Genomic DNA, 22,473 nt, shown 5'->3' on the forward strand with positions numbered 1-22,473 from the left:
CTGTGCTGTGCTGTGCTGTGCTGTGCTGTGCTGTGCTGTGCTGTGCTATATAGCATCTTCTTTATTCTTCTCCAGGTTCCCAACAGTGGTGGAATTGTAGCTCTGTTTGCCACTGGGGACATTATAAGGAAGTATAGTCATTGTTTACAACTCTGCCTGTGAATTTTAGCAAAATTTGTCTACTGAGGCAGACTTCTGTAAAGTGACCATCCATTCTGGAACATTGTCTCACTGCATGAAGGGATCAACTATGCTTTACCCTTACTAATTCTTTACGTACATAGTTCAATATAATCCAAGAAGAGTGCCAGATTACAAATAAGTTTTGAGATGACTAGTCTTGCAAACTCCAACATAGTGCTTTTCTAAACCATAAATACCCTGGATGGATACCAGAGGCTTAGAAATGATTTTAACTGTGTTTAAAAAGATGGTTTCCTGCTTATAATTTTTCCATGGCTGCCAGTGTCAAACTTCAAGGGCAGGGTATATGCAGAAGTCTTCTGGTGAGTCTCCTTTTCCATCCTACAAGTTTTCCAAAATTGAAGATGATTATACAAGGTACTGAAGTCTTGCTGTTGACTACTACACTTGATCCAATGGACACTATCACTTCTTCACATTTGAGCTGGACATTTTGAACCAGCTCATGAATGTTATCATGAATATATAAGGAATGCACACTATGTGGTACTCTTAATATCCTCAAGTGGATATTTAAACTTAGAAATCTATCCGGAACTCCAGAAAAGTCTCTGGATTGGAAATCAGGTGGTCTTTGGAAACCCTCTAATACTTGATTTAAAAAATATGAGTAGTCAGGACTCTAATCAGAAAATCAGTCCTCCCCTCCACTTCTAGTTCTTTAGTATGACACCCACTTGGCTAGCTACAAAGTTCCGTTTTCCCCTTAGAGTCTAGCAATCCACTACCAGCTTTTCACTTCACATACTCTCGCCAGAATCCTCTTGAGTGGTCATTTCAAGGTGACTCTAGCCCGAGGTCTGTTCTCTTAAATTTTATTTTATTTGTTCTTGGCCCTGGAATCCTTGCCTCTTCTCCATTTATAGCTTCTTCCGCCATGGTGACCAGTCATCCTTCAACTTTTAAATGTTTTCTTCGTGTTAACAAGTACCAAGGAAAGGCAGCTGACTTCATTGTTTCCTGTGGTGAGTGATTTTGAAATGACCTGAAAAGTCAATACAGTTTCCTCACTAACCAACCTAGAGAAGGGAGCCTCTGGCTCGACCTGGTTCAGTCTTCTGTCTGTAATTGAATCAGGCCTCAGGTTAGCCATGGGCTTTAGTTTCACAGCCTGGGATGAATTGTGTCAGTCATCCCCAAACATCTCTGGCCTAAGAAAAGCTGTCATGGATATCTTGTCCTTCAATAGTTTTCTTTTAATATGTATAAATACAGAAGCATTTTTCTCGCCTCCACTTGAAATGTATATATTCATTCATTAAAAGGCATTGACATTGCTGAGGTAATGGCCTGTCGACAGATTTATAGTAGGAACTATCTCAGTGCCTGCGGGCCTGTGCATTTTAATATAATTAAAAGGCTTCTGTTTGGAATCTTAGCTAATTAATATTCATGCTTTGCCCCTTCCACCTGCCTCTCTCTATTTGCTGTCTTTTAGCAGATTGATCGTGGCCCAATTAAGGCTGCCTCCAGTCAAAGCAAGGCAGGAAGGGAAAGAAAGTAGAAATGCCACTGTAACACAGTCCTTTTAATGAAAGAACATTTTAACTAATAGAAATCTTTCCCTAGTTGTTGAGAACAGTTGAGGAGGGGAATCTATGCATCTCGGGATTTAGTCAGGTTGGTGAGACTGGACAAAGAATACAGCTTCAATTAGTCAAACTGAAATTGCGCTAATCTTAAAGAAGTTTCTCAAATTATATTTGTGTTTGAAACCATAGCACAGAAACTTGAAAAAGTAATAAGATATGTTTTTAAAGACATGAAGCCCAAAGTAGCAGTGACAGGTGTCACTATTCAGAGGCCAGGAAAAGAATAATTCACACAAACGAATGTGATCCACTTCCACGGGACCTTTGAAAACCAATCAGATTTAAAGCTAGATCTCATGGTCACTGTTGCTCATTCCCACTACTCTAACAAAATATCAGGGGTTAAACAATTAATAAAGAGCAAAAATATATCTACCCCCGTTCTTTAGGCTAAGAAACTCAAAACCAGGATACTACCAGGAGTGGTGAGGTTACACTCTGTGCTTACATGATGGCGTCTTTGTACCTTGATGGTGTCTTTGTACTCTATCCCTTAGAGTGGCCAAATGTGCTCCTGTGGCGAAAAAGACAGTAAAGTCCACCTTGTTCCCTCAAGTTTTTTCTAATTTCATTCAGGAGATCAGAATCTCAGGGCCTGGGCACCTGCAAAGACCCTACTGATTTGTTTGTTATATGTTTCCTTGTTGGAAACAGGAACTCACTCTGTAGCCTACCCTAATCTGGAACTAAATGTGTAATCTTGAAGTCCTGGCTTCCTTAATCCTGGGCTTACAGACAGGAGCTGCCACTCACCTAAGGAGTCATGCCTAATACTAATGCTAAACACTGCATTTCAGTATGAAATTTGGAGAGACACAAACAATGAAACCATTTCAATCATTGATCGATCTCTGCCTCCTCAGAAACTGTTTTTCCTTAAAAAGAAAAGGCTGAGGAGAGAGGGAGCAGAGAAATGAGAGCATCTTTAGTTAAACTGTCTCTAGGTATGTGACAACCTGATACAAAGAGGAAAACTGAGTTCTTTTTGAGTTCCAGAAATCATTTTAATAAGCACACTTGACCTTCAATAGCTTCTTGGGGTGGAGTCTAAACTAAGAAAAGAAGGGAAAGCTGTTAGAACACTCTTTTGAGACACAAATGTCTGAAGAGTCCACTATTATGAGAGCTAGCATCATACGAAAGTCATTAGAAAGAGCCCTCACATCTAGGCCAGCCCACTTTGGTCAGCTTATGCTACAGCTTTGGTTCTTATCTGTAGAGTGGAATCACTAGGCCTACTTCAGAGACCTCTTGTAGGAGCAAAATCAAATCCCAAAGTGCAAAGCTCAGTAAAGGCTAACTAAGTCCATTCACTGTGGAACAAAAACACAGAAGCCACAGCTATTCTGTGTCTCAGGACAGAATATTTTTCAAAAGAAAGTGATGTAGAATTCACTTTCATTGCCTCAAAAATCAGTAACAAGGTGGTGGTGGGGGGAAGCCTAAATGGATTTTTATTACATCTCTAATCCTGTCTCACCTAGCACACTGAGTATTAATAATGGAACAAAAAGAGTTTACAGAAGCAACATAAAAATAAATCAACCAGCAGGATTTATGTGACAGGTGCGTACTTTGTCCTGGTGATGAGTCACTGGCTTAGGATCTGCTCAGGTTCAGCAGGAACTGAATGGACCATCTTCAGCTTAATAGTCCTCCTCCCATTTCTACTGTGGCTCCCTTATGAGCTTCAGGCTCTTTGATTTTGAAAAATCCAGCTGGTTAGTCTTCCTGGATGAGATCATTTAGGAGTGTATGGCTGACCCATCCAAACAGAATACTCTTTTGATTTCCCAAATTCTCACTCATCTTTGAGGGCAGTTCAAGTGCCCTTTCTTCTGGGAATCCATCTTTGCCACCCTAGACAGAAATGATGACTCCTTCCTTTGCATCCTATGATATCAATGTTCCTAAGTCCTTCCCTCCCAGTGGTGATGATGATGATATTTGCTAGCTGCCGTTGAAGAAATGGAAATGGTCAGAGAACTTTAACCCCTGCATTTCATCTATTTTTTAAATGTATGATAGTAGGTTATGCAAGACTCTTCTCATACAGGCATATGAATGAGCCCTCTTGTTTTACATGTGAGGGAACTGGGGTAAGGCTAAGGAAAAAGTTGTGGAATTAGTAACTAGATCAGGCGATAGAAGAAGGAGGGATGGAAGCTCAGATCTTCCAGCTTGTATCACATGGTGAGTCTCTGTCAAACACTGAAAACTGTACTTTCTATCTGGTATATGTCTCATTACCAAAAGGAGAAGACAGGAGGTAAAGAAGAGGTGGGTAAGGAAGAAGGAAGACTAGATAAAAGCTTTAGAATGGAAAGATAAAAGAAGGTGATATTATTCAAAACTTAGGAAAATGGAGCCAATAAGTTTATTCAATAGGATATAGAATGTAAGTGAGGAAAACAAGTGGAAAAAAAAAAAAGCCTGTTTGGTCAGGGCTCCTATCCCAGTTGGGGGTTGAGGGTGGGGGTAGACTCAACTCATACAGGCAATTGTATACAGGCAAACCACACCCAAAAGCCAATCACACAAATCCAGACTACATTTGAAGTCCTCAGAAGCAAGAGAGACATAGTATAAAGTTCCTCACATAAAGATCTGTTTCTTCACACTGGAAAAGAATTAGGCCTTCTTGTCTAAATTCATCGGTCTCTTTTAAAATATCTAGTGAGACTGGAATTCAATCTAAAACTTACAGCATTGTTTCATGAGCCAGTATTATGCCTATTATATCTCTTTTGTTAATTTACAAGAGGTTGGAGTATGAATAGCTAAATATGCATAACAAATATTTTCAATAATTTTAATCAACTGCAGTGTATATCAGTGTTGGAGTACATATTAGCAGTCTAAAGCCCTGGTTCGGACTCCCAGCACAAAAAATAAACATATTATTTGAATAGACTTTAGTGAACAATGATTTCTCATACACTAAAATGCTCATTTTCAGTTTATAATTTAATATTTTTACAAGAAGACTAAAGGCAGGTTGAATATCCCTAATCTTAAAGTTCAAAATCTGAACTTCTACAAAATTTGAATCTTTTCAGTCACATATCATGAGTTTAAAAATATCCCAAATCTAGGAAAGGGTGTTTTGAATAGGACTCCATTTCCCCAATAATAAAGACCAACTATTGACAAATATGGCCTCATAAAACTGAAGTTTCATTACATCTAATAAAACAATCAGAGAAATAAAAAGAAAGCATAGAGTGGGAGAAATTCTTAGCTATACTTCTGATGGAGGATTAATATCTAGAATATACAAAGAACTCAAAAACAAGAAAAAACAAAAACAACAACAAAAAAGCAATTGACCTACTTTTAGATTAGAGAATTCTCAAATAAAATAAAAATAGCTAAGAAATATCTCAAAAATGTCTATAATGCTTAACAATTAGAGAAATACAAAATAAAACATTTTGAGACTTCATCTTACCCCAGTCAGAATAGCTAAGGTAAACAAAATGACCAACAGCAGAAGCTAGCAAGGACATGGGGCAAGGGGGACCCTCATTCACTGTGATATTGCAAACTAGTTCAACTGGTGTGAAATTCTTCAGTGTGAAAAGAAAAAAATCTACTATATGTCTCAGCTACACCACTGCCTGTCGCTGCCCAAAGTATTCAACATCTTTCTCTACAGATATTTGCTCTCTTCACAATAGCTATGAAGTGAAAACAACAGATACACAGTGAAATACTATTCAGCAGTAAAGAAATATGAAATTGTGAATAAAGTTAAATAGATGAAATGAAAGATAGATAGATAGATAGATAGATAGATAGATAGATAGATAGATAGATAGTAGTGAATACCTATACCCAGACATTCTTGTACATCTGTGGTTCTTAGCTACAAATTCTCAATTTTATATAACTTGGAATAACCATGGAAACCATAAGGGTAAAAAGGGACCATGGAGGTGGAAAGTGTGCAAATAATAATAATAATAATAATAATAATAATAATAATAATAATAGTCTAGTTCTGGTGACATGACAGGGGAGAAAAGGGTAAAAAAAAAAAGTCACTCAGGCTCTACATTTCTGCTCTGTAACTCCTGTAGCATCAAGAAGTGCTAGAAAGCACTGATCTGAGCTACTCAAACTTGAAGGTCTTTCTTTTATTAACACTAGAGTATAGCATGCATTGGCCGTGCCATCCGAGGGGACAAGAACAAGATGAAGACCATATTCGACCATGAAGAGGATTTTAAGAGGTTCTCTCTGCACAGAAGACAATATAGAAGTCAGAATGTACTGTCTCATTTCAGAGCTGAATGTGAGATTCTTGGTGTGACTAGACAGAAGTATCAGAATTAAATAGGTCAAAGTAGAACCACATTTAGTGAGCCTGAGAAAAAACGTCATCAAAAGGGTGTCAAGGGGCATGAGTCAGAGAAGAGCTGAGCTTGGCTTGCCTCCTGTAAGGGGCCAGAGTGAATGGGTTTATGAAAGGCTGGGGCTAGTGTGTCTCTTTGTGCACAAAATTTATGGGGACACCAAAAACATCCATCAATATAAGCAAGATTTTAATGCATTAAAGTATTTATTTCAACAAGTAATGTATGATGAGCAAATGTCAACAATATAAAGACATTTTACCCTGAGTTTGCACGATCCATTTAGTTCTAATTCTGATTCTGGTTCCAATAAAACTTTATAGAAACAGGTAAACAAATAACAAAAATTGTCACGCCAGCCTCACCAGCAAGGAAGACGCAACAACAGGATCCTTCCTCACGCACTTTATTGGGGAACACACCATTGATTGCAAAGCGAAAGACCCCAAGCCCGAAATGGGTGCTGCTTAAATAGTTATCACAACTGTGTATAAGTGTCTAATTGGTACTTCTTGCAGAACTTCATTTGCATACTGTTCGGGAGGGTGAGGAGCTGCGTCTGAAAGATACGCAGGCTCACAGCAGGTGTTTACGACCCTGAATGCAGTTGTTTTCCACCTCAAACATCGGTGACAAGTGCCATCTTCTAATGGCGGCTCCTTACAAAAAATTCCAACATCTGACCTCACAGAACAGTCAAAGTTAAAATATGGATTACTGAACATATTATATAAAATTACCTTCTGGCTAAGTGTATAGGATATATACATGAAACAAACAAAAATTATGTGATTTTGCTTGGGTTGCAAGCTCAAAATATCTCATTAGGTACATATAAGCATATCAAAATCACAATAAAAAATTCTGAAATACCTATGGACCCAAGGATTTTGAGTTAAAGGATCTTAAGTCTGTATATCTATGAAGGTACAGTGTAGTCAACACTATAGCACAATTTCTATCTCTCTGAAGATTATTCATGCTCACTTTTAGTCAATCTCTCTACTTTGTATTCCAGATGCCCAGCAACTTGTATTTTTTGTTATAGATATGTTTTATCTGGATTTGAAGTTCTTACAAATAAAACAACAATGCATGAATTTCTTTATGCCTGGTTCCATCCACATCAATGCCTTTAGGTTTGTTTTAGCTAGGGTTCTATTGTTAGGATAAAACACCATGATCAAAGGAACTTGTTGGGGGTGGGGGAAGGGTTTATCTCAGCTTACAATCCATAATGAAATTCAGAAGTAAGAGCAGAAACCTCAAGCTGGGAACTGAAGCAGAATCCATGGAGGAGTACTGCTTATTGGCTTGCTCCAGATGGTTTGGTCGACCTCCTTTCTTATAGCACCCTAGACTGCCAGCCCAAGGGTGCCACTGCCCACAGTGTGTTGTCCCTCCCACATCAACCATCAATCAAGTAAATATACCATGAGCATGATCTAATGACTTGGAGAAGAGAAGGTGACTAGAAACCCAGTTCACAATGAGAAGAGATTTATACTCTGACTTTTCTTTAGGTTGCTTCCTTGAAGAATTTGATTATCAACATGTCACCAACAATGTGGAATTATATCACAGAAAATAAACATGAGGCATACCTGGGATCAATAGTGAACACTTCAAAGATAATGAAAAAGTCCTTTAAAGTTTCCAGAAATCAAACCAACAGCAAAGCAATGTATGAAGTGAAATGTACAATTTATTTATTTTCATCTTGAATCAAGATGCTTAGCTCCTAAGCTGAGTGTTTGTGTTTGCTGTTCCTGCTCTGATGTGTATCAGTTCTACCTGTATTCCTCCTCAAAAACAAAACCAACAAAACTGCCTCAAAGGAACTATTCCATCTCCTAGTCTAAAGAGACATTCTATAATATACATTCCCCTGCCTCATAAGAAAGCATAGAGAACATTCTAGAATGCCAACAGCCAAACCTTACAATGAAACAAACACTACCTTCTGCCAAACTTCTACAACACTCTACTGGAGCTGCCCCATTATTGGAGAATAAGTTGGATTCTCCAATGTTACGCTGAACACACTGTCTAAGATTTCTTGCTTTCTGGGAATCAGAAAGTTTCTAGGTTATGCTTATGTATGTTTTAAATCTCTGATTGATACTCAGAATCTCTTAAAACACTTAGCAATAAGGGAGACAAAAGATTGGCCACCCAAAGATACCCACATCCTTCCCCTGAAATCTGCCAGTATGTTGTATTATAGGACAAATTAGAAAAGCAAATTAGGGTATGTGGGAAATAAAATTACAAATGGAATTAGCATTGATGATTAGCTGACCTCAAAAAGGAGAGATTCCCCTAGAATAGCCAAGTTGGCCCAATGTCATCAAAGTGTTCTCTAAAGTGGAAATGGGAGGCTGAAGTGGAGTCACTGTCAGGGTGGCGAAATATGAGACAGACTTGACTAGCCACTGCTGGCTGTGAAACTGGACAAGGAACAGCAGCCAAAGAATGTGAGCAGCTTCTAGAAGCTGGAATGGCTAAGCCCATTGATTCTTCTCTGAAGAAGAGGAGAATCTTACTGTTAGACCAGTAAGAACTGTGTCAGACCTCTGGCCTACAGAACAGTGATGTAATAACTTTATGTTCCTTTAGCTCACTACATTTGAAGTAGCTAATCCCAGGAGCAATAAGAAAGTATACAGTAAGTTCATTCCCCAGTGGTTAACTGTACAGAACCCTGGGGCCTCATGCTCAGGACATAACTTGCTTCTATGGTTCATGGCTTGAGGGTCTGCAGTGAGAAGACACAGTAGCAGTAAAAATGTCAGTAGCTGTCACGGCAGGAGGGTGAAAAAGTGTGAAGGATCACAGTGGGAGTGTGAAGCAGTTTGGAGAAACTGGTGACCATGCATCTCATCACAAAGTAGAAAGCAATGAATCCTGGGGTTTAGCTTGTCTTCTCTTGATTTCCTTTTGATGTAGTCTCAGACCCCAGCCATAGGATAACATCACCTACACTCAAGAAAAGTCTTCCTCCTAAGTTAAACTCCTCTGAAATTTCCCACACAGACATGCCCAGGGGGGTGTCTTCTAGGTGTCTTCTTCTAAATCCAATTAAGTTGATAGAGAAAATTAACCATCACATACCTGATCATTCCTTCAAAACAATTAAATACTGGAAACCATTCAGTAGTCAAGCCATATCCAATCTCAGGTAGTACTTAATACCACCTGAGTATATACATATCCTCCACACTCCTGTGAAATATATGAAATATTTATATATTAAATATAAATATTATCTTTCACCTAAAAGTTTGACCAAAGAGGTTATTTATTTTGCAGGAGTAAAGACACTGTTAACAAAAATGCACGTATGCTTAGTTGGAACCATTCAATAATACAAATCCTTAGAAAAACTATTTCATAATTCAACATTCTAACTTCATTAATTATTTCTGGGAAAAGAGTTCTAGATAGACAGTCTATCAGAATGGCTGAGAATAACCTAATCCATCTCCACTGTCATGTAATATTTGCACTGCATCAAATGCCATATATAGACTCCACTAATGCCACTTACATTTAAAGACACATGCGCTAGAACATTTTCTAGGGTATCTCTACTTTGTTCCAATGGCCTGGAATAAATTATCTGGCTTCTGGTAAGATGGTAGAGACAGGTAGCATGTCTTGAAATCAGAAACCTGGAAAAAACTGAAAAACAAAACTTTATCTTTTTTTAGATAAACAAAAGTTTATCTTTTTCTCTTAATAGTTCATTCATATAACCAGTAATAAACGTCAGCCCTGTTTATATTTTTTAAGAAAGCTGCACCAGCTTTGTTGTTGTTTGTTTGTTTTTGTTTTTTCAAAGAAGGATTTCTTTGTGTAGTCCTCACTGTCCTCGAATGCCAGCAGGTCAAGCTGACCTTGAACTTACAGAGATCCACCTGCCTCTGCCTCCTGAGTGCTGAAATAAAACACATGTGCCACCACCTGACCTGCACCAACACTTGACCAAGCATGTACCCTAGAAGTTACATTTTTATGTTAGTCTGTATGGATCACTTTTCTCCTCCTGATTCCACAAGAGGTTGTCTTTCCTTAGCAGCTTAAAAGCTCAACCACAATGCATTAATTTTATAAATGAGATGTTGATGTCACTATCACAAAAGGTTCAGAAAGAGGCTGAGGAGTATGGCATCACCATGGCAACCTGCTATGATGAGAGCACCCAAGGGCAACGGACCACAGGAAACCCATTAGAAAGCTCTCCTCTGGAGACACGTTGTCGGTTTTTACTCAACCACTTAAGGAATGATCAGGGCCACAAAGTCAAGGAAGCAATCACTCTTCTCAACTATTGCAAAGAATGGCATGCAGTCTCCCAGCTTGTCTACAGCCAGTCCTACAGACATAACCTTGTAAACGGCTCTCCCATTTTTGACCTGAAAATTACAATAGAAAGATGTAAACATTGTGGGATATAGCAGCTCACTGTGGGGTTGCTTGCTTCTATATTAAGTTTTTGTTTGTTTGTTTGTTTGTTTGTTTTTGCTATTTATTTTTGGTTGGTTTGGTTTTGATTTGTCAGTTTAAATAGATAAAAGAGTTTGAATTTGGGGCATGCAAGAAAGGGGTAACCTGGAAAAAGATAATGTCACCCAGAGGAGTTTTATGGCAATAATAAACATTTTACTAAAAAAGCCATTCTTTATGTACCTATCTTTTCCTTTCAAAATAATAAGAATTGATTATTGGAAGAAGAATGAAAAGATTGAAACAGATCTACTTGAAGCCACTAACTTTCAACAGACACTAAAAACCAAAAAGAAAAAAAAAAAAAGACTAAGTGAGTCCCACCGACTCTTGAGAATTTACCTTCATGTTACTATTTTTGTGCTTTTCACTCAGGGCCTCAGAATGTGCTTGTGCTTTTTTTTTCATATGTACATTCTGTAGTTTTCAATTGGATGCAGGGAAGGTTGGTAAAAAGCTAGTTAATGCTAACCCAGCTGTATCCCAGGTACATATAAATTAAAGTAAAACCAATTTGCTCAGACTATGAGCCAAGTGAAGAATATATTAGTATCTGAAATGAGCTGCTTCGGGATGATTTCTCCCGAATGATTTCTCCCGGGATGATTTTTTTCAAGGGCATACAAGGCAAACATGCTGGATATTTGCCTATTAGTATATCAACGGCTGACATCAACAGTAACCATGATGTAGATTTACGTTATCACGTACATGGATTAAGGGAAAGTGGTGTTGTGTCATTAGCAAAGACTGATTCCAGTAAGAACTTGTTATGGTTAATTTATTAGATGAAAATTTAATGTACCTCTAAACTCATTCAGAATTTTCTACCACTTTGTGTTGCTGGTCAAAAGAGATTTGTGAGATTTGTGTAGTCCTAATTACAGCTACGATTGTAAAACAACAAAAAACATGAAGGTCAGATGTGAGGTGTCTGGTAATCTGCATATTTGTATATAAATCTGGATATTTAACTTTTAAAACTTCTGCTGAAAGGGGCTTTAGAAGTAAAATATATCAGAAATTGAAAAAAACATTCTATTTTTTTTCTTTTGCTTAGGAACAAAAATAACCATTTTTATTTTTTATTGTTCTTAAAAGTTATTTTTCTTACTTTTAAAATATAAATACCTAGAAATGGGACATATGTAGGAAAGAATTTACACTTCAGGGATGGAAAAGAAAACAAAATAACTAAAAGACTTTAATTTTTACTGAATTAATTAAGGTTCAAATTTCTACATATGTTTGCATATTTGTAAACATGATTTTTTTTTCTGTCTTTCTGTCACTTCTACTTTGACTTAAATAAATATATTTGTTCATGTGCATCTAAACACAGATACTCACTTAGGACCCTTGTTTCTTATTAAACTGCAAAGAGCTGTAAATATTTCAAACCTAGAGCAGGGTGTTCTCATTTATTATTGAAAGAACATGGTGATCTCCAGATACATACATACACAGAGGCAGACATCACAAAATCAGATCCAGGGAAATGTTGCAAGCAGTTGTTCAGTTACTGAAAGCTAGGAGAGAGACAGTGACCTGCTCACAAACCCAAAAGGTCACTGACCACACAATAAATTAAAACACGAGTTGATAATTATCCAGAAAGGATGAACTATGATAAGGCCAGCCTTCAGCAAGTTTTTCTCCTTACAGTGGGTCTTTTTTGGTCAGCCTCAGATCACGGTCGGTGTGTGACTACAAGAAGGACGAAACATGCAGGAGAGAGCTGATGGTGGGTGATACCTACCATTGCCTTCCCTCTCCAAGTACGAGGCAGATCTGAGATGAATACCAAGCTTAGGGATCACACATATATTCCGAGGAAACAAAGATGGGAACCATGAAGCAGGTCTGTCTTTTTCATGAGAACACATTAAACTGTCTCCCGGCCTGAGGGCTGTAATCCACTTACTCATAAAGTATGTAATGAACTTCCACTCAGACTACTCAAGGTTCTTAGAATACATTTGACACAGAACTCCGAACAGACAGATATTGAAGGTATTATTATCTACTCTCAGACTAGTAACCTAGCTTAAAATTCTAGCCAGTTAAATTAACCCATCCTTTGCTGTTAATTTACTCCCCATTAAAAACTAGGAAAACATAAATGAAGTCATTTTAATATACAACTGTTTTCTAAAAGTATGTAGCCCTGAACTAACTGCTGCAGACTAGAAACTGAAGGAAGGTCATGACCCACCATAGTGAGGGCAAGTGTGGCTGTTTGTCCTTCAAGTAGGCTCATTACCTTAGAGTATTCCAATGTGCCTCCTAGGATTCTCTTGGTTGCTACTGGATAAAGGCAATACATATCAGCATAAGAAAAAAAAACAATTAAAAAGAAAAAGAGTGAAGGAGAGAGAAAAAAGGGTAGAGAGAAAGGAAGGAATTGGAAAAGGGGAAAAAGGAAGAAGCATGATTACAGTTCATCTCACTAGAACAGGGGAACAGGCTATGTGTAGGAGGCACCAGAGACTCAGATATGACACTTGTCATGTTTCTTGTGACTGTTCATCTACTTCTTTTTTTGTAAAATTTATCATTTATCAGCAGTTCTAACAAGCAGGACAATCACCCACAAAATCAGAATGATATCTAATACCCTCACAATCCCAGAAACTAAAATTCAAATTCTGTTTAGAAAAGTCTAGGGTAGGGCTAGAAGAGAAGCCTTGGCAGTCAATAGGTGTTGTTCCTTTAAAGAACTCAAGTTCAGTTGCTGGCACTATCCAAACAACTTACATCTATCTGTAACCCCAATTTCATGGGATCCAATACCCTCTTCTGATCTCCACAACCATGCATACATATATACATGCAGGCAGGGTAATCATACACATACAGTAAGTCCATTAAAAAAAAAAAAGTCGTGGATAAAGACTTTAATTGTTTTGGCTTGTGACAGGTACTCACTCTGGAATGAATCTTTGTGATCAAGGAGAGGTCTCTAAAGCAGCAAACATCTTCCAGGAGAGGTCAAATCAGGAAGCAAGGGGTGTGTTCAAAAAAAGGAAGGATGTTATAAAGATAGAATATAAAATGCCCATCTTCTCCCCTCAACATATGTGGTTCTCCAGACTCCAAAGGAACCCATTAGACTTAAGAATTGCAAAGGATAACAGAAGTCCATGCTTCTAACTCTGCCAATTCTGAACACATTCTTTTAAAAGAGACCTAGAGGGTTTGGAGAGATGGTTCAGGGGTTAAGAGTGCTTTCTGAATAATCACGAGGACCAGAGTTCAGACCTTCAAACCCACATAACAAGCTGACCATCCCATAAACACCCACAATTTCAGCTTCTAGGGATCTGCTGCCTTCCTATGACCTCCACACATGCATGCACACATGTGTATCAATTAATTAACTAGTGAGTTATTTTCAAAGAGATCTACACAAATTAACAATGTCCAGAAGGGAGACAGTACGACAAGGAATTGAAAGTTATCTTTAAAAGAATGACAAAGACATGATAGATTTCAAGTATTGAAAAGTGTTTTATGTCAAAGATAGAGCATATTTATCCTAGATTGTCTATTTCTAGTGTACACATGTAAACAAACGCTTGTAGGACTCAGGAAGATAGCATAAGGGAATGAAGCTAGTTAGATGACAGGAAAACAACACTTTGTACCTGATAGCCAATGGCCAGTGACATTCATTCACAGGATGTGGAAATCTCTGGGGGATGGAGGGCTGTGGAGAAGTGGAGAGCTTAAGCTCCCTGCAAAGGAAGTGGGCCCCACCCAGGTCTGGCTAAGTACTGCCCTCTGGGAATCCTGGTGCAGCCTTTCAAGATCCTTCTTGTTCAAGGAGAGCCAGCAAGTCTTATTTTTATGCAAAATTTCTGAGTTTCTTCAATGTTGCCTTATTAGTTTTAAAAAACACCACAGGGGCCAAGCAAAATACAATTTTGGAAGGGCTCTCCATAGGACTTCAGCTTGAAATCTCTGTTCTAGAATAAAACTAATGCTAGTGGTTCAAATTCTTGATCACAATTTTTTTTTCTTGGTGCATGTGTGTGTGTGTGGGGGGGGTGTAATTATAACTCTTCAGCTCTTCTCTGAAATTTGCGGAATAAGTTTAAAATATATATGCTGTGAAAGAGCTTCTGAGGCAGTAGATGATTCACAAAAAATAGTTAACACCTAATTTAAATTTTGACAATAACAATGAAAGCAAAACAGTCCGTTACTCCTAAGTACAGACATGAACACACTGATGATGGATGTGTTGCGTGTTCTGCTGATGGAATGAGATATTAGTGCACATAGACACAATCTCTTTTGGGTATCGGAGGGGTAGTTCCTGCCCTTGTTTTACTGTATTGGAATGAAGAGAGTATGGTTTAGAGGGTTAAACGCCCTGGTTCTGGTCTTTGCTCTTATTCACAGATCATGTGATGAAAGGCCATGCCATTACATTCTCTAGTCCCAAACAACTGGAATGATTTATCACCTTGGAAGTTCAGAAAATGTTAAAATAGTATTCCTCGATTTCCCTTCCTCTCATGCTTGCTTTCTTGATTTCTTCAGGTCATGATAAGCACTAAAGTAGGTCTTTCTCTAAGCAAAGGCATATTTGCCCACCAACAGCAGAGATCTGTGAGATAGCATGACCAATGAGCCCTGAAAAGAACATTTGTGATACAAGTGTAGAAGGACAGAGTAAGGATTCCCACTGAAATTTAAGACGACGAGGTGTCCAGAATAAGACAAGATCTGGTACTGAGTCTCCTAAACATGGTCTCCCTGAGCAAGACTAAGATCAATCCCAATCTTAGAAATTCCTCTATGGAGACTAGATACAAAGACAGTGTTCTTTGCATTGTTGCCTGTAGAACTCTAGACAAGAGAATGGGTTTCATCCTCTGGTTACAGCTGTGTCCTTCAACTTCCAAGTAAAGTCAACAATTCTGTAGCTAATCATATGTGCTTAGCAAACTCTATGATAACTTCAGCTATGTTTCTATAATGGAAAAGGCAAGGAAAACCTATAAGAAAAACAAAGTTTGGTGCGGATGTGACTGATGACATGTAAATGCATCCCAGCACTAGGAAGGCTGAAAGATTGCCACCAATTCCAAGCTATCCTAGGCTACAGAGTGACCCTGCCTCAAACCCAAGCAATTCTGAAATCTCTTCATTGGGCAATACAGAACCTAAATGCATTTAATTGCATACGGAAATAAAAGAAAACGGAAGTGAAAGAACAGAGACGGAAGATAAGTTCACCGCAGTGGACAATTAAAGGTCAATGGAGCCCTCGTTAATTTGTTTAAATGAGCTATCTATAAGATTGCTCTTCAATGTTCACTCCCTCATTGCTGAAAAATGTCAAGAGTGAAAAACGCTTGTTTAGTCTGGGAAGTTAGAATATTGTCCCCACCCCCCAACTCTAAGCGCCTGTGCACACATTAAAAAAAAAAAAACTGTCTGTCTGGGGGCTGCAGGTAGGAAGGCGGCTTTCGCAGACAACGGAAAAATGGGCAAACAGCTCTCCATAGGATCTTATGACAAGGCTTTCCTTTCTCAGCGTGATTGCCCAACTATCAATAAACTTACAACTGTGGGAGAGCATAGCCAGAGGCAGTGACATCTGGGAGAATCCAGAGTGGACATGACCAGACTGAGCTGGGGCACGTAGGGAGATGGGGAGTGGAAGAGATAAAGGAGAAAGGGCACCAGGTGCAGCAGCCAGAAGGCCAAAGGTACAAAAAGATGGGTATCCAAAATATTTACATTATAGAAGCAAGTGCCTCTGGGTGAAGGGCATCCCAGCCCCTAGGCTGGCAAGTTTAGGATAGGGCCAGGGTATGCCAGCCATGCTCTGAAACAGGTAGGGACTGAGGAATGCTGGGAGAACCCTGTGGCCAGGTGTGCTTTAATGTGTTAAAAAAGCACCTGAGCCTTTTGTGCTGGATTTAAAACTTAACAATTAACAATAACTAATTAATGATAAATAAAACATACATTTGAACCAAGAGGCAGTTTTTGCAGAATCAGTAACAACAGCTTCTCCTTTTAGCCAGCCAACCAAGGCTCAAACCCCAGACCCACAGCTTCTGGCAGCTAAGTGCCTTCAACTTCACTAAAGTTTCATTTACAAAAGAATTCAGAAGCTCAGGGAGGATTAACTAATTTAATAAAACAGTGCTCTGCACGCACGTGGTTAGCTCTGTGTAACTGAGACCTGTTATCTCTTGTCATCTAGAATTCCTTTTCCCAGTAGTTATTCACTACTGCTTCCTCTCTCCAGACATGGGATCCTTGCAGTCTTTGACATAGCAATAGCAGAAAGCTGATTTCTGCGTATATTTCTGTGCAAACTGAAAGGAAATAAACAAAGCTGGTCTCCTTCACCTGTCTAATTAAAAGTGTAAACTACAGAGAAAGGAGGCTTTACATGAAGGCGCCTCATAATCTGAAATTTGCTCTTACCCACTCAGAAAGCTTGGACACATCTACTTTAAATTTGCTTCTGTCTTATATTTCTGTATTAGTTGTCTCTAATTTGTGTTTGGGTTGAAATTTAGTCCCCAAAGGCGAGAGAGCGGGGTACGAATGAGGGAGCTATGTTATCAGAAGGCCGGTGAGACAGCTCTGATGTGAGCACTGTGCCAGCTCTCCTATGTCCATAGCCCAGGCCAAAATCTGCCCTCAGCTATGCATGCACAGCTTCCATTGACGTCAGTAAGAACTGTGCTCATGTAACAGGAGGCAGAAATTTGGCTCTTTGATTTTAATAGAATTAAATGCCAAACGTTTTGCTGATGCAGGTTGCAAATTTAAATCCCCAGGGGTTAGAAAAAAAATGCAACAGAATACTGCTCTGTTGGCAATCCCATCGGCTGCAGAGGCCATGTAATTAAGTGAGTACCAAATTTCTCAAGCCTAACTTGGAAGCCCTTAACACTATTGTGCCTGTGTGCTGTGTGTGGCCTCCTATTGCAGAAAGATCTTTAAATGCGATTCCAAGATTTATTCCGGAGCTTCAGATGCAATCCTAACACAAAACTCTGATTCCTTGTCAGTTGTAGAATTCTGTTTCTGGTGAGGACATTCATTCACAAGGATGCTAAAATGAGCTCAGGGTGCCAAGTAGACTCCACACCCCAGCTTAGATGATTGGTGTGTTAATGTAATAGAATCAAAGGGCTTAGCATTCTTATAGCACTTGGCTTCAGTTTCTGTCCAATTTATGTTCAGGCATATCCATAGCTTTGTCTCAATATTTGTGTGGTTTCTAAAAATCTAATTTAATTTTGTGCAATGATGTTAACAATTGGGTCTCCCAGACCTGAGCATCTGGTTCTAAGATTCCGAGTGATGAAACACAAGCCGGTTGCAATACTGTGTCAGGCCAATGACAAAAAGGAAAAATTATTACCCCAACTGAGATGAAACGGCTTATTTCTGGTTTCTTAATCAGCTGTTCAGACTTCTCTCAGCTTTGGGTCTAGATTTTTCCTGAAGTGTTTGGAGCTTAGACAGATGGATGGCTCATCTTTACTCTTATGCTGGCAGCCTCCCTGCAGGTGACAATGCCTATGGGAGCCTTGGGAGATGAGTCATTTCTCACTCATCCTCAAGGAAGAGCTGGGTTGTATTACTGGTAAATTTGGAAATAAGAACAAAACCTGTCCCTTCTCTGTTCTTCCTCAATCTAGGGGTATTGTCTTGACTTTGGAGAATACGAATTCATTTCTGCTTCTACATCATAGATTTTACCCAAAGAAGGGAAAGAATACTACCCATAACAGGAAGTTGGGGAAGCTATTTTGCTCAGGTTATCAATGTCCACAGATTCAATGTGTCTACATCACCCCAAGAGCTTTAGAGACAATACAACTGATGCCTTGTTATCTCTTAGCCCAATATTTTAATGAATTGAGGTTGGGCAAAAAGTCATCAGCTTACCTTTGAAATAAGATTTTAAAAAGAAAACAGTATGAGAACATCTAGAAACAGAGAGAGATTAATATCACATGGAAAGAGTTTAAAAGTGGTTGCCCTTGGAAACTGGAAATGGAGGTGCTGTGAGAGCTGGATAGGAGGTCCCTGTCCTGTCTCTAGCTTACGTTTTAAGCTTGTTTTGATGGTCATTGAATAGTTCCTGATTCTTGTATCATACAAATATGATCTGGGGTGGTTTCTAAATGCATAAAGAGGATGAAGACATTTATAAAACCCCCTATAATCAGAAGACCCTTCTGCTCACCAGCTGCATCTCAAATGTCTCAGTCACCAAGCTATCTGACAACTAAAAAGCCAGCATTAAGTCTACCACTCTTTTGAGTTGATCCATCTCATTTTTACAGAGGTCATATGAGGCCAAAACATTCATCATAAAGTGAATTCATTTATCAAACTCTTTTGCATGACAGAAGATGGAACCTTTATCCTGAGATCTCAACAGAGAAAAGGCTATCATCAATAGAAGAGGAAAACCAAAGGAAAAGACCAAACACTCAAAGGGCTTACCCTAAGGACAGTCCAGGCAATGTCTGTTCTGGCAATAGTGTCAGTATTTCCTAGAGTGTAATCTGGCTACCATGATGTCATACCAAGAAGAAGGAACTATCATCTGAAACCATCCACTAATTCACTCAATTAATTTGGCAAATGTTTGTTGAATATATGCTACATGGTAGGCTCTTTGATACAATCTTTAGCTAAATGGCTGAATGAAAAATCAATCTCTGCTTTTAAGGAATTAATAGTTTACTGGAAGGAAAAAATATATAAACTGATACGGGTCATTCCATATCACAGATGCTATGATCAATACAAGGTTCAGAGTATAAACAGGGAACCAATGACCTTAAGGATTGGCCAACTTTTTGACACTAAGAATATTTTAAATAGTGATATACATATTTAAACTACAAAGAAAAATGACTGATATGATCGGGCCTCAGTAGAGAGAACAGACAGAAGGGCTTATACAGCAAGAGACCTTCCCCCAAATCTCAGTTTCTACCATGGGACCTCTAAAGATGTAGCAACACTGCCAGTCTCAGTCATTCACCTACCAAATGTGTCACCAGCCTTTCTGGAGATCCAAGAGGATCAATATGGTAACATCTCCAAAGTAAAAATTCTGAGTGAAAAGCTATTTTCTATAAAGTATTCATAAAGGATATTTGACTCAAGGCTCTGGAGACCACAGCCCTTGGGATGCATCAATATGCATTAGAATCCAATATGCTCCAGAGGAGTGATGCTAATACTGGTGTTATTTGGACTCAAATCCCTTCCTATCACTGTTCATGAAATCAATTGACCTGGCTAGGATATGCTGCTTTTAATGATAGAGAATAAAGTAGAACAGAATAAAAATAGCAGAATATACAACACATAGCAATGGTGACTATTGTTTTGTAAAAATAATGCTTCCATTCTATTTGTGAGTATGAATAGTTGTGTTTCTATGTGAGCATACATCACACAAACATATCTAGTCACAGTGTAAAATGGTGCTATTTTATACAGAAGAAAGTACTGAGATCCAGAGAGGTGAAAAATACTTGTCCAGATACTTACAGTTTACTAGTATTGGAGCTAAACTACAACCTGGTAATTGGCTAAAACTAGAATCAAATTTCCCACATCGGTGTTTTCTCCAAATCCTAGCCCAATTCACACAGGACTTCCATGAGGAGGATGGGGATGATAGAAAGTTGAAGCAAGATAGGCAAGGATGGAGAGCACAGTGGTTTGAATAAATGGCCCCCTTTAGCTCATATATTTGAATGCTTAAGCATCGGGGAGTGTGGTATTTATTGAGAAGGATTAGGAGGTATAGTTTTGTTGTAGGAAGTCTGTCACTGGGAGTTGGCTTTGAGGTTTCAAAAGCCTAAGGCAATACCAGTGTGTCTCACTTCCTGATGCCTGCAGATCCAGACATAGAACTCTCAGCTATGAGTCCACTGTGATGACAATGGACTAAGCCTCTGAACCTATAAGAAGCCACACTTGTATGATTTCCTTTATATAAGAGTTACTATGGTCATGATGTCTCTTCACAACAAAAACACTGACCAAGACAGAGAAGATAGAAGAAATGAACCTTAGGGTTTCCTTTTACAGCCGTACTAGACCTCCCCTGACATAAAACAAAATAAAACAAGCATTTATGAAGTGCTTACCATGAATTTTATACTATTCTAGGAGTTTCACATCTCACCTTTGTACAGAGTGGACAGTCTCATCATCCCAAGAGTCCAGGCAGGCAAACAAGCTCAGAGTTAGGTAATGACTCAAAATCACAAAGCTATCCAAGGGCTTAGTCAAATTTAAACTCAAATATAATTTTAAAATCACTCTTTTAAAGTCTTCACCATAACCCTGTTTCCATAGGCCCGCACATTTTGAACATGTTTCCTCTATATGTACTTTGGCCAATTTTATAAATCATATAAACTACTATGTATGTCTATATCTGTTACATATATAGTATATGTATGGATTACTGATAGATATAAAATATCTTGCCTTTATATCCTACACTTTAATTTACATATAATAGGATAAAATTGTACATTTGTGTTATCATGAACACAATTTATGTCTGAATTGATGCTCTCCTATTCTCTTTAAGTATCAGAGAAGATCTACAAAGTGAATGTGGGTGACCTGGGTATGTTTATATCCACATACAGTAACTTGAGAAAGAGCACTAGGGTAGGATGCTGAAAACAGTGAGTGTAATAATAACATAAGAAATTAATAACTCCAAAGATATTTCTACTGAACATTCATTAAACAGGAGTTATTTTTAAAAAGCAGCACCCTCCAGTTTTCTATACACATGCCTAAACCAACCTATTGCTTCTGTTGAATTGAGAAGTAGACTCATTTTAAAAAGCATGTCTCTCTCTCTTTCTCTCTCTCTCTCTCTCTCTCTCTCTCTCTCTCTGTGTGTGTGTGTGTGTGTGTGTGTGTGTGTGTGTGTGTGTGTTAGTGCTTGGGGTCAGAGGACAATCTTGGATGTTGGTCCTTGCCTCCATGTTTGAGGCCAGATTTCTTTACATTTTGTCCCTGCATAGACCAGGCTAGCTGGCCAGCATCAGAGAATTCTCTTGACCCTTCCTTCTACTTCACTGTACAAGCACAGATTCTAGTTTTAACCCTCCTGCACTTGGCTGGATATGAGTTCTGGGGATCCAGACTCAGGTCCTCTGTTTACATGGCAGAAGCTTTACAAACTGAGCCATCTTACCTCCCCAGCTCAAAAAGTAGTGTCTTAACCTACTTCAGTTTGCTTCCTCCTTGCTCTGGGTCTGCATTTCCCAGTGCACATAAGTATCACAACCCCCACCTCCACTACCTTCGAGGTAGTCACTTAGCCTGGTGGCCAAATTACAGGCTAAATGTCCTCTCTCCCTATAAGGACAAGTCCCCAAGCACCTGGAATTCCTCCTCATGCAAATGAAGCATTCACAGCACCTCAGCCCCAGCCAATGATGCACACTCACCCTGAAAAACCCCACTCACTCCCCAAGGTTTAAATAGCCCTTGTTATCCCCAATAAAAGAGAGTTGTTTTACAGAAAACTATCTTCCAGAGAAGGGTATTTCTCCCTCACTCACTGGACTGAGTTCCAATCTAACCCACCAGCCCCAGCTAAGCTTCTTTCCTTCTTCTACACCCAGTGTACAGCTTTGGCTGTATACCCCAAGGGCAGAAGCAGACTTGGCCCAACAGGGATGGGAGTGGTTGATGTGGAGAATTGCAGGCTTTCTATATACTACCAGTGTTGGTCAGAGCACTCTCCAAAGGGAATGCACTTCAAA

Source organism: Grammomys surdaster, unplaced genomic scaffold, assembly GCF_004785775.1.
Source record: "Grammomys surdaster isolate TR1022 unplaced genomic scaffold, NIH_TR_1.0 130, whole genome shotgun sequence".
Taxonomy (NCBI): Eukaryota; Metazoa; Chordata; class Mammalia; order Rodentia; family Muridae; genus Grammomys; species Grammomys surdaster.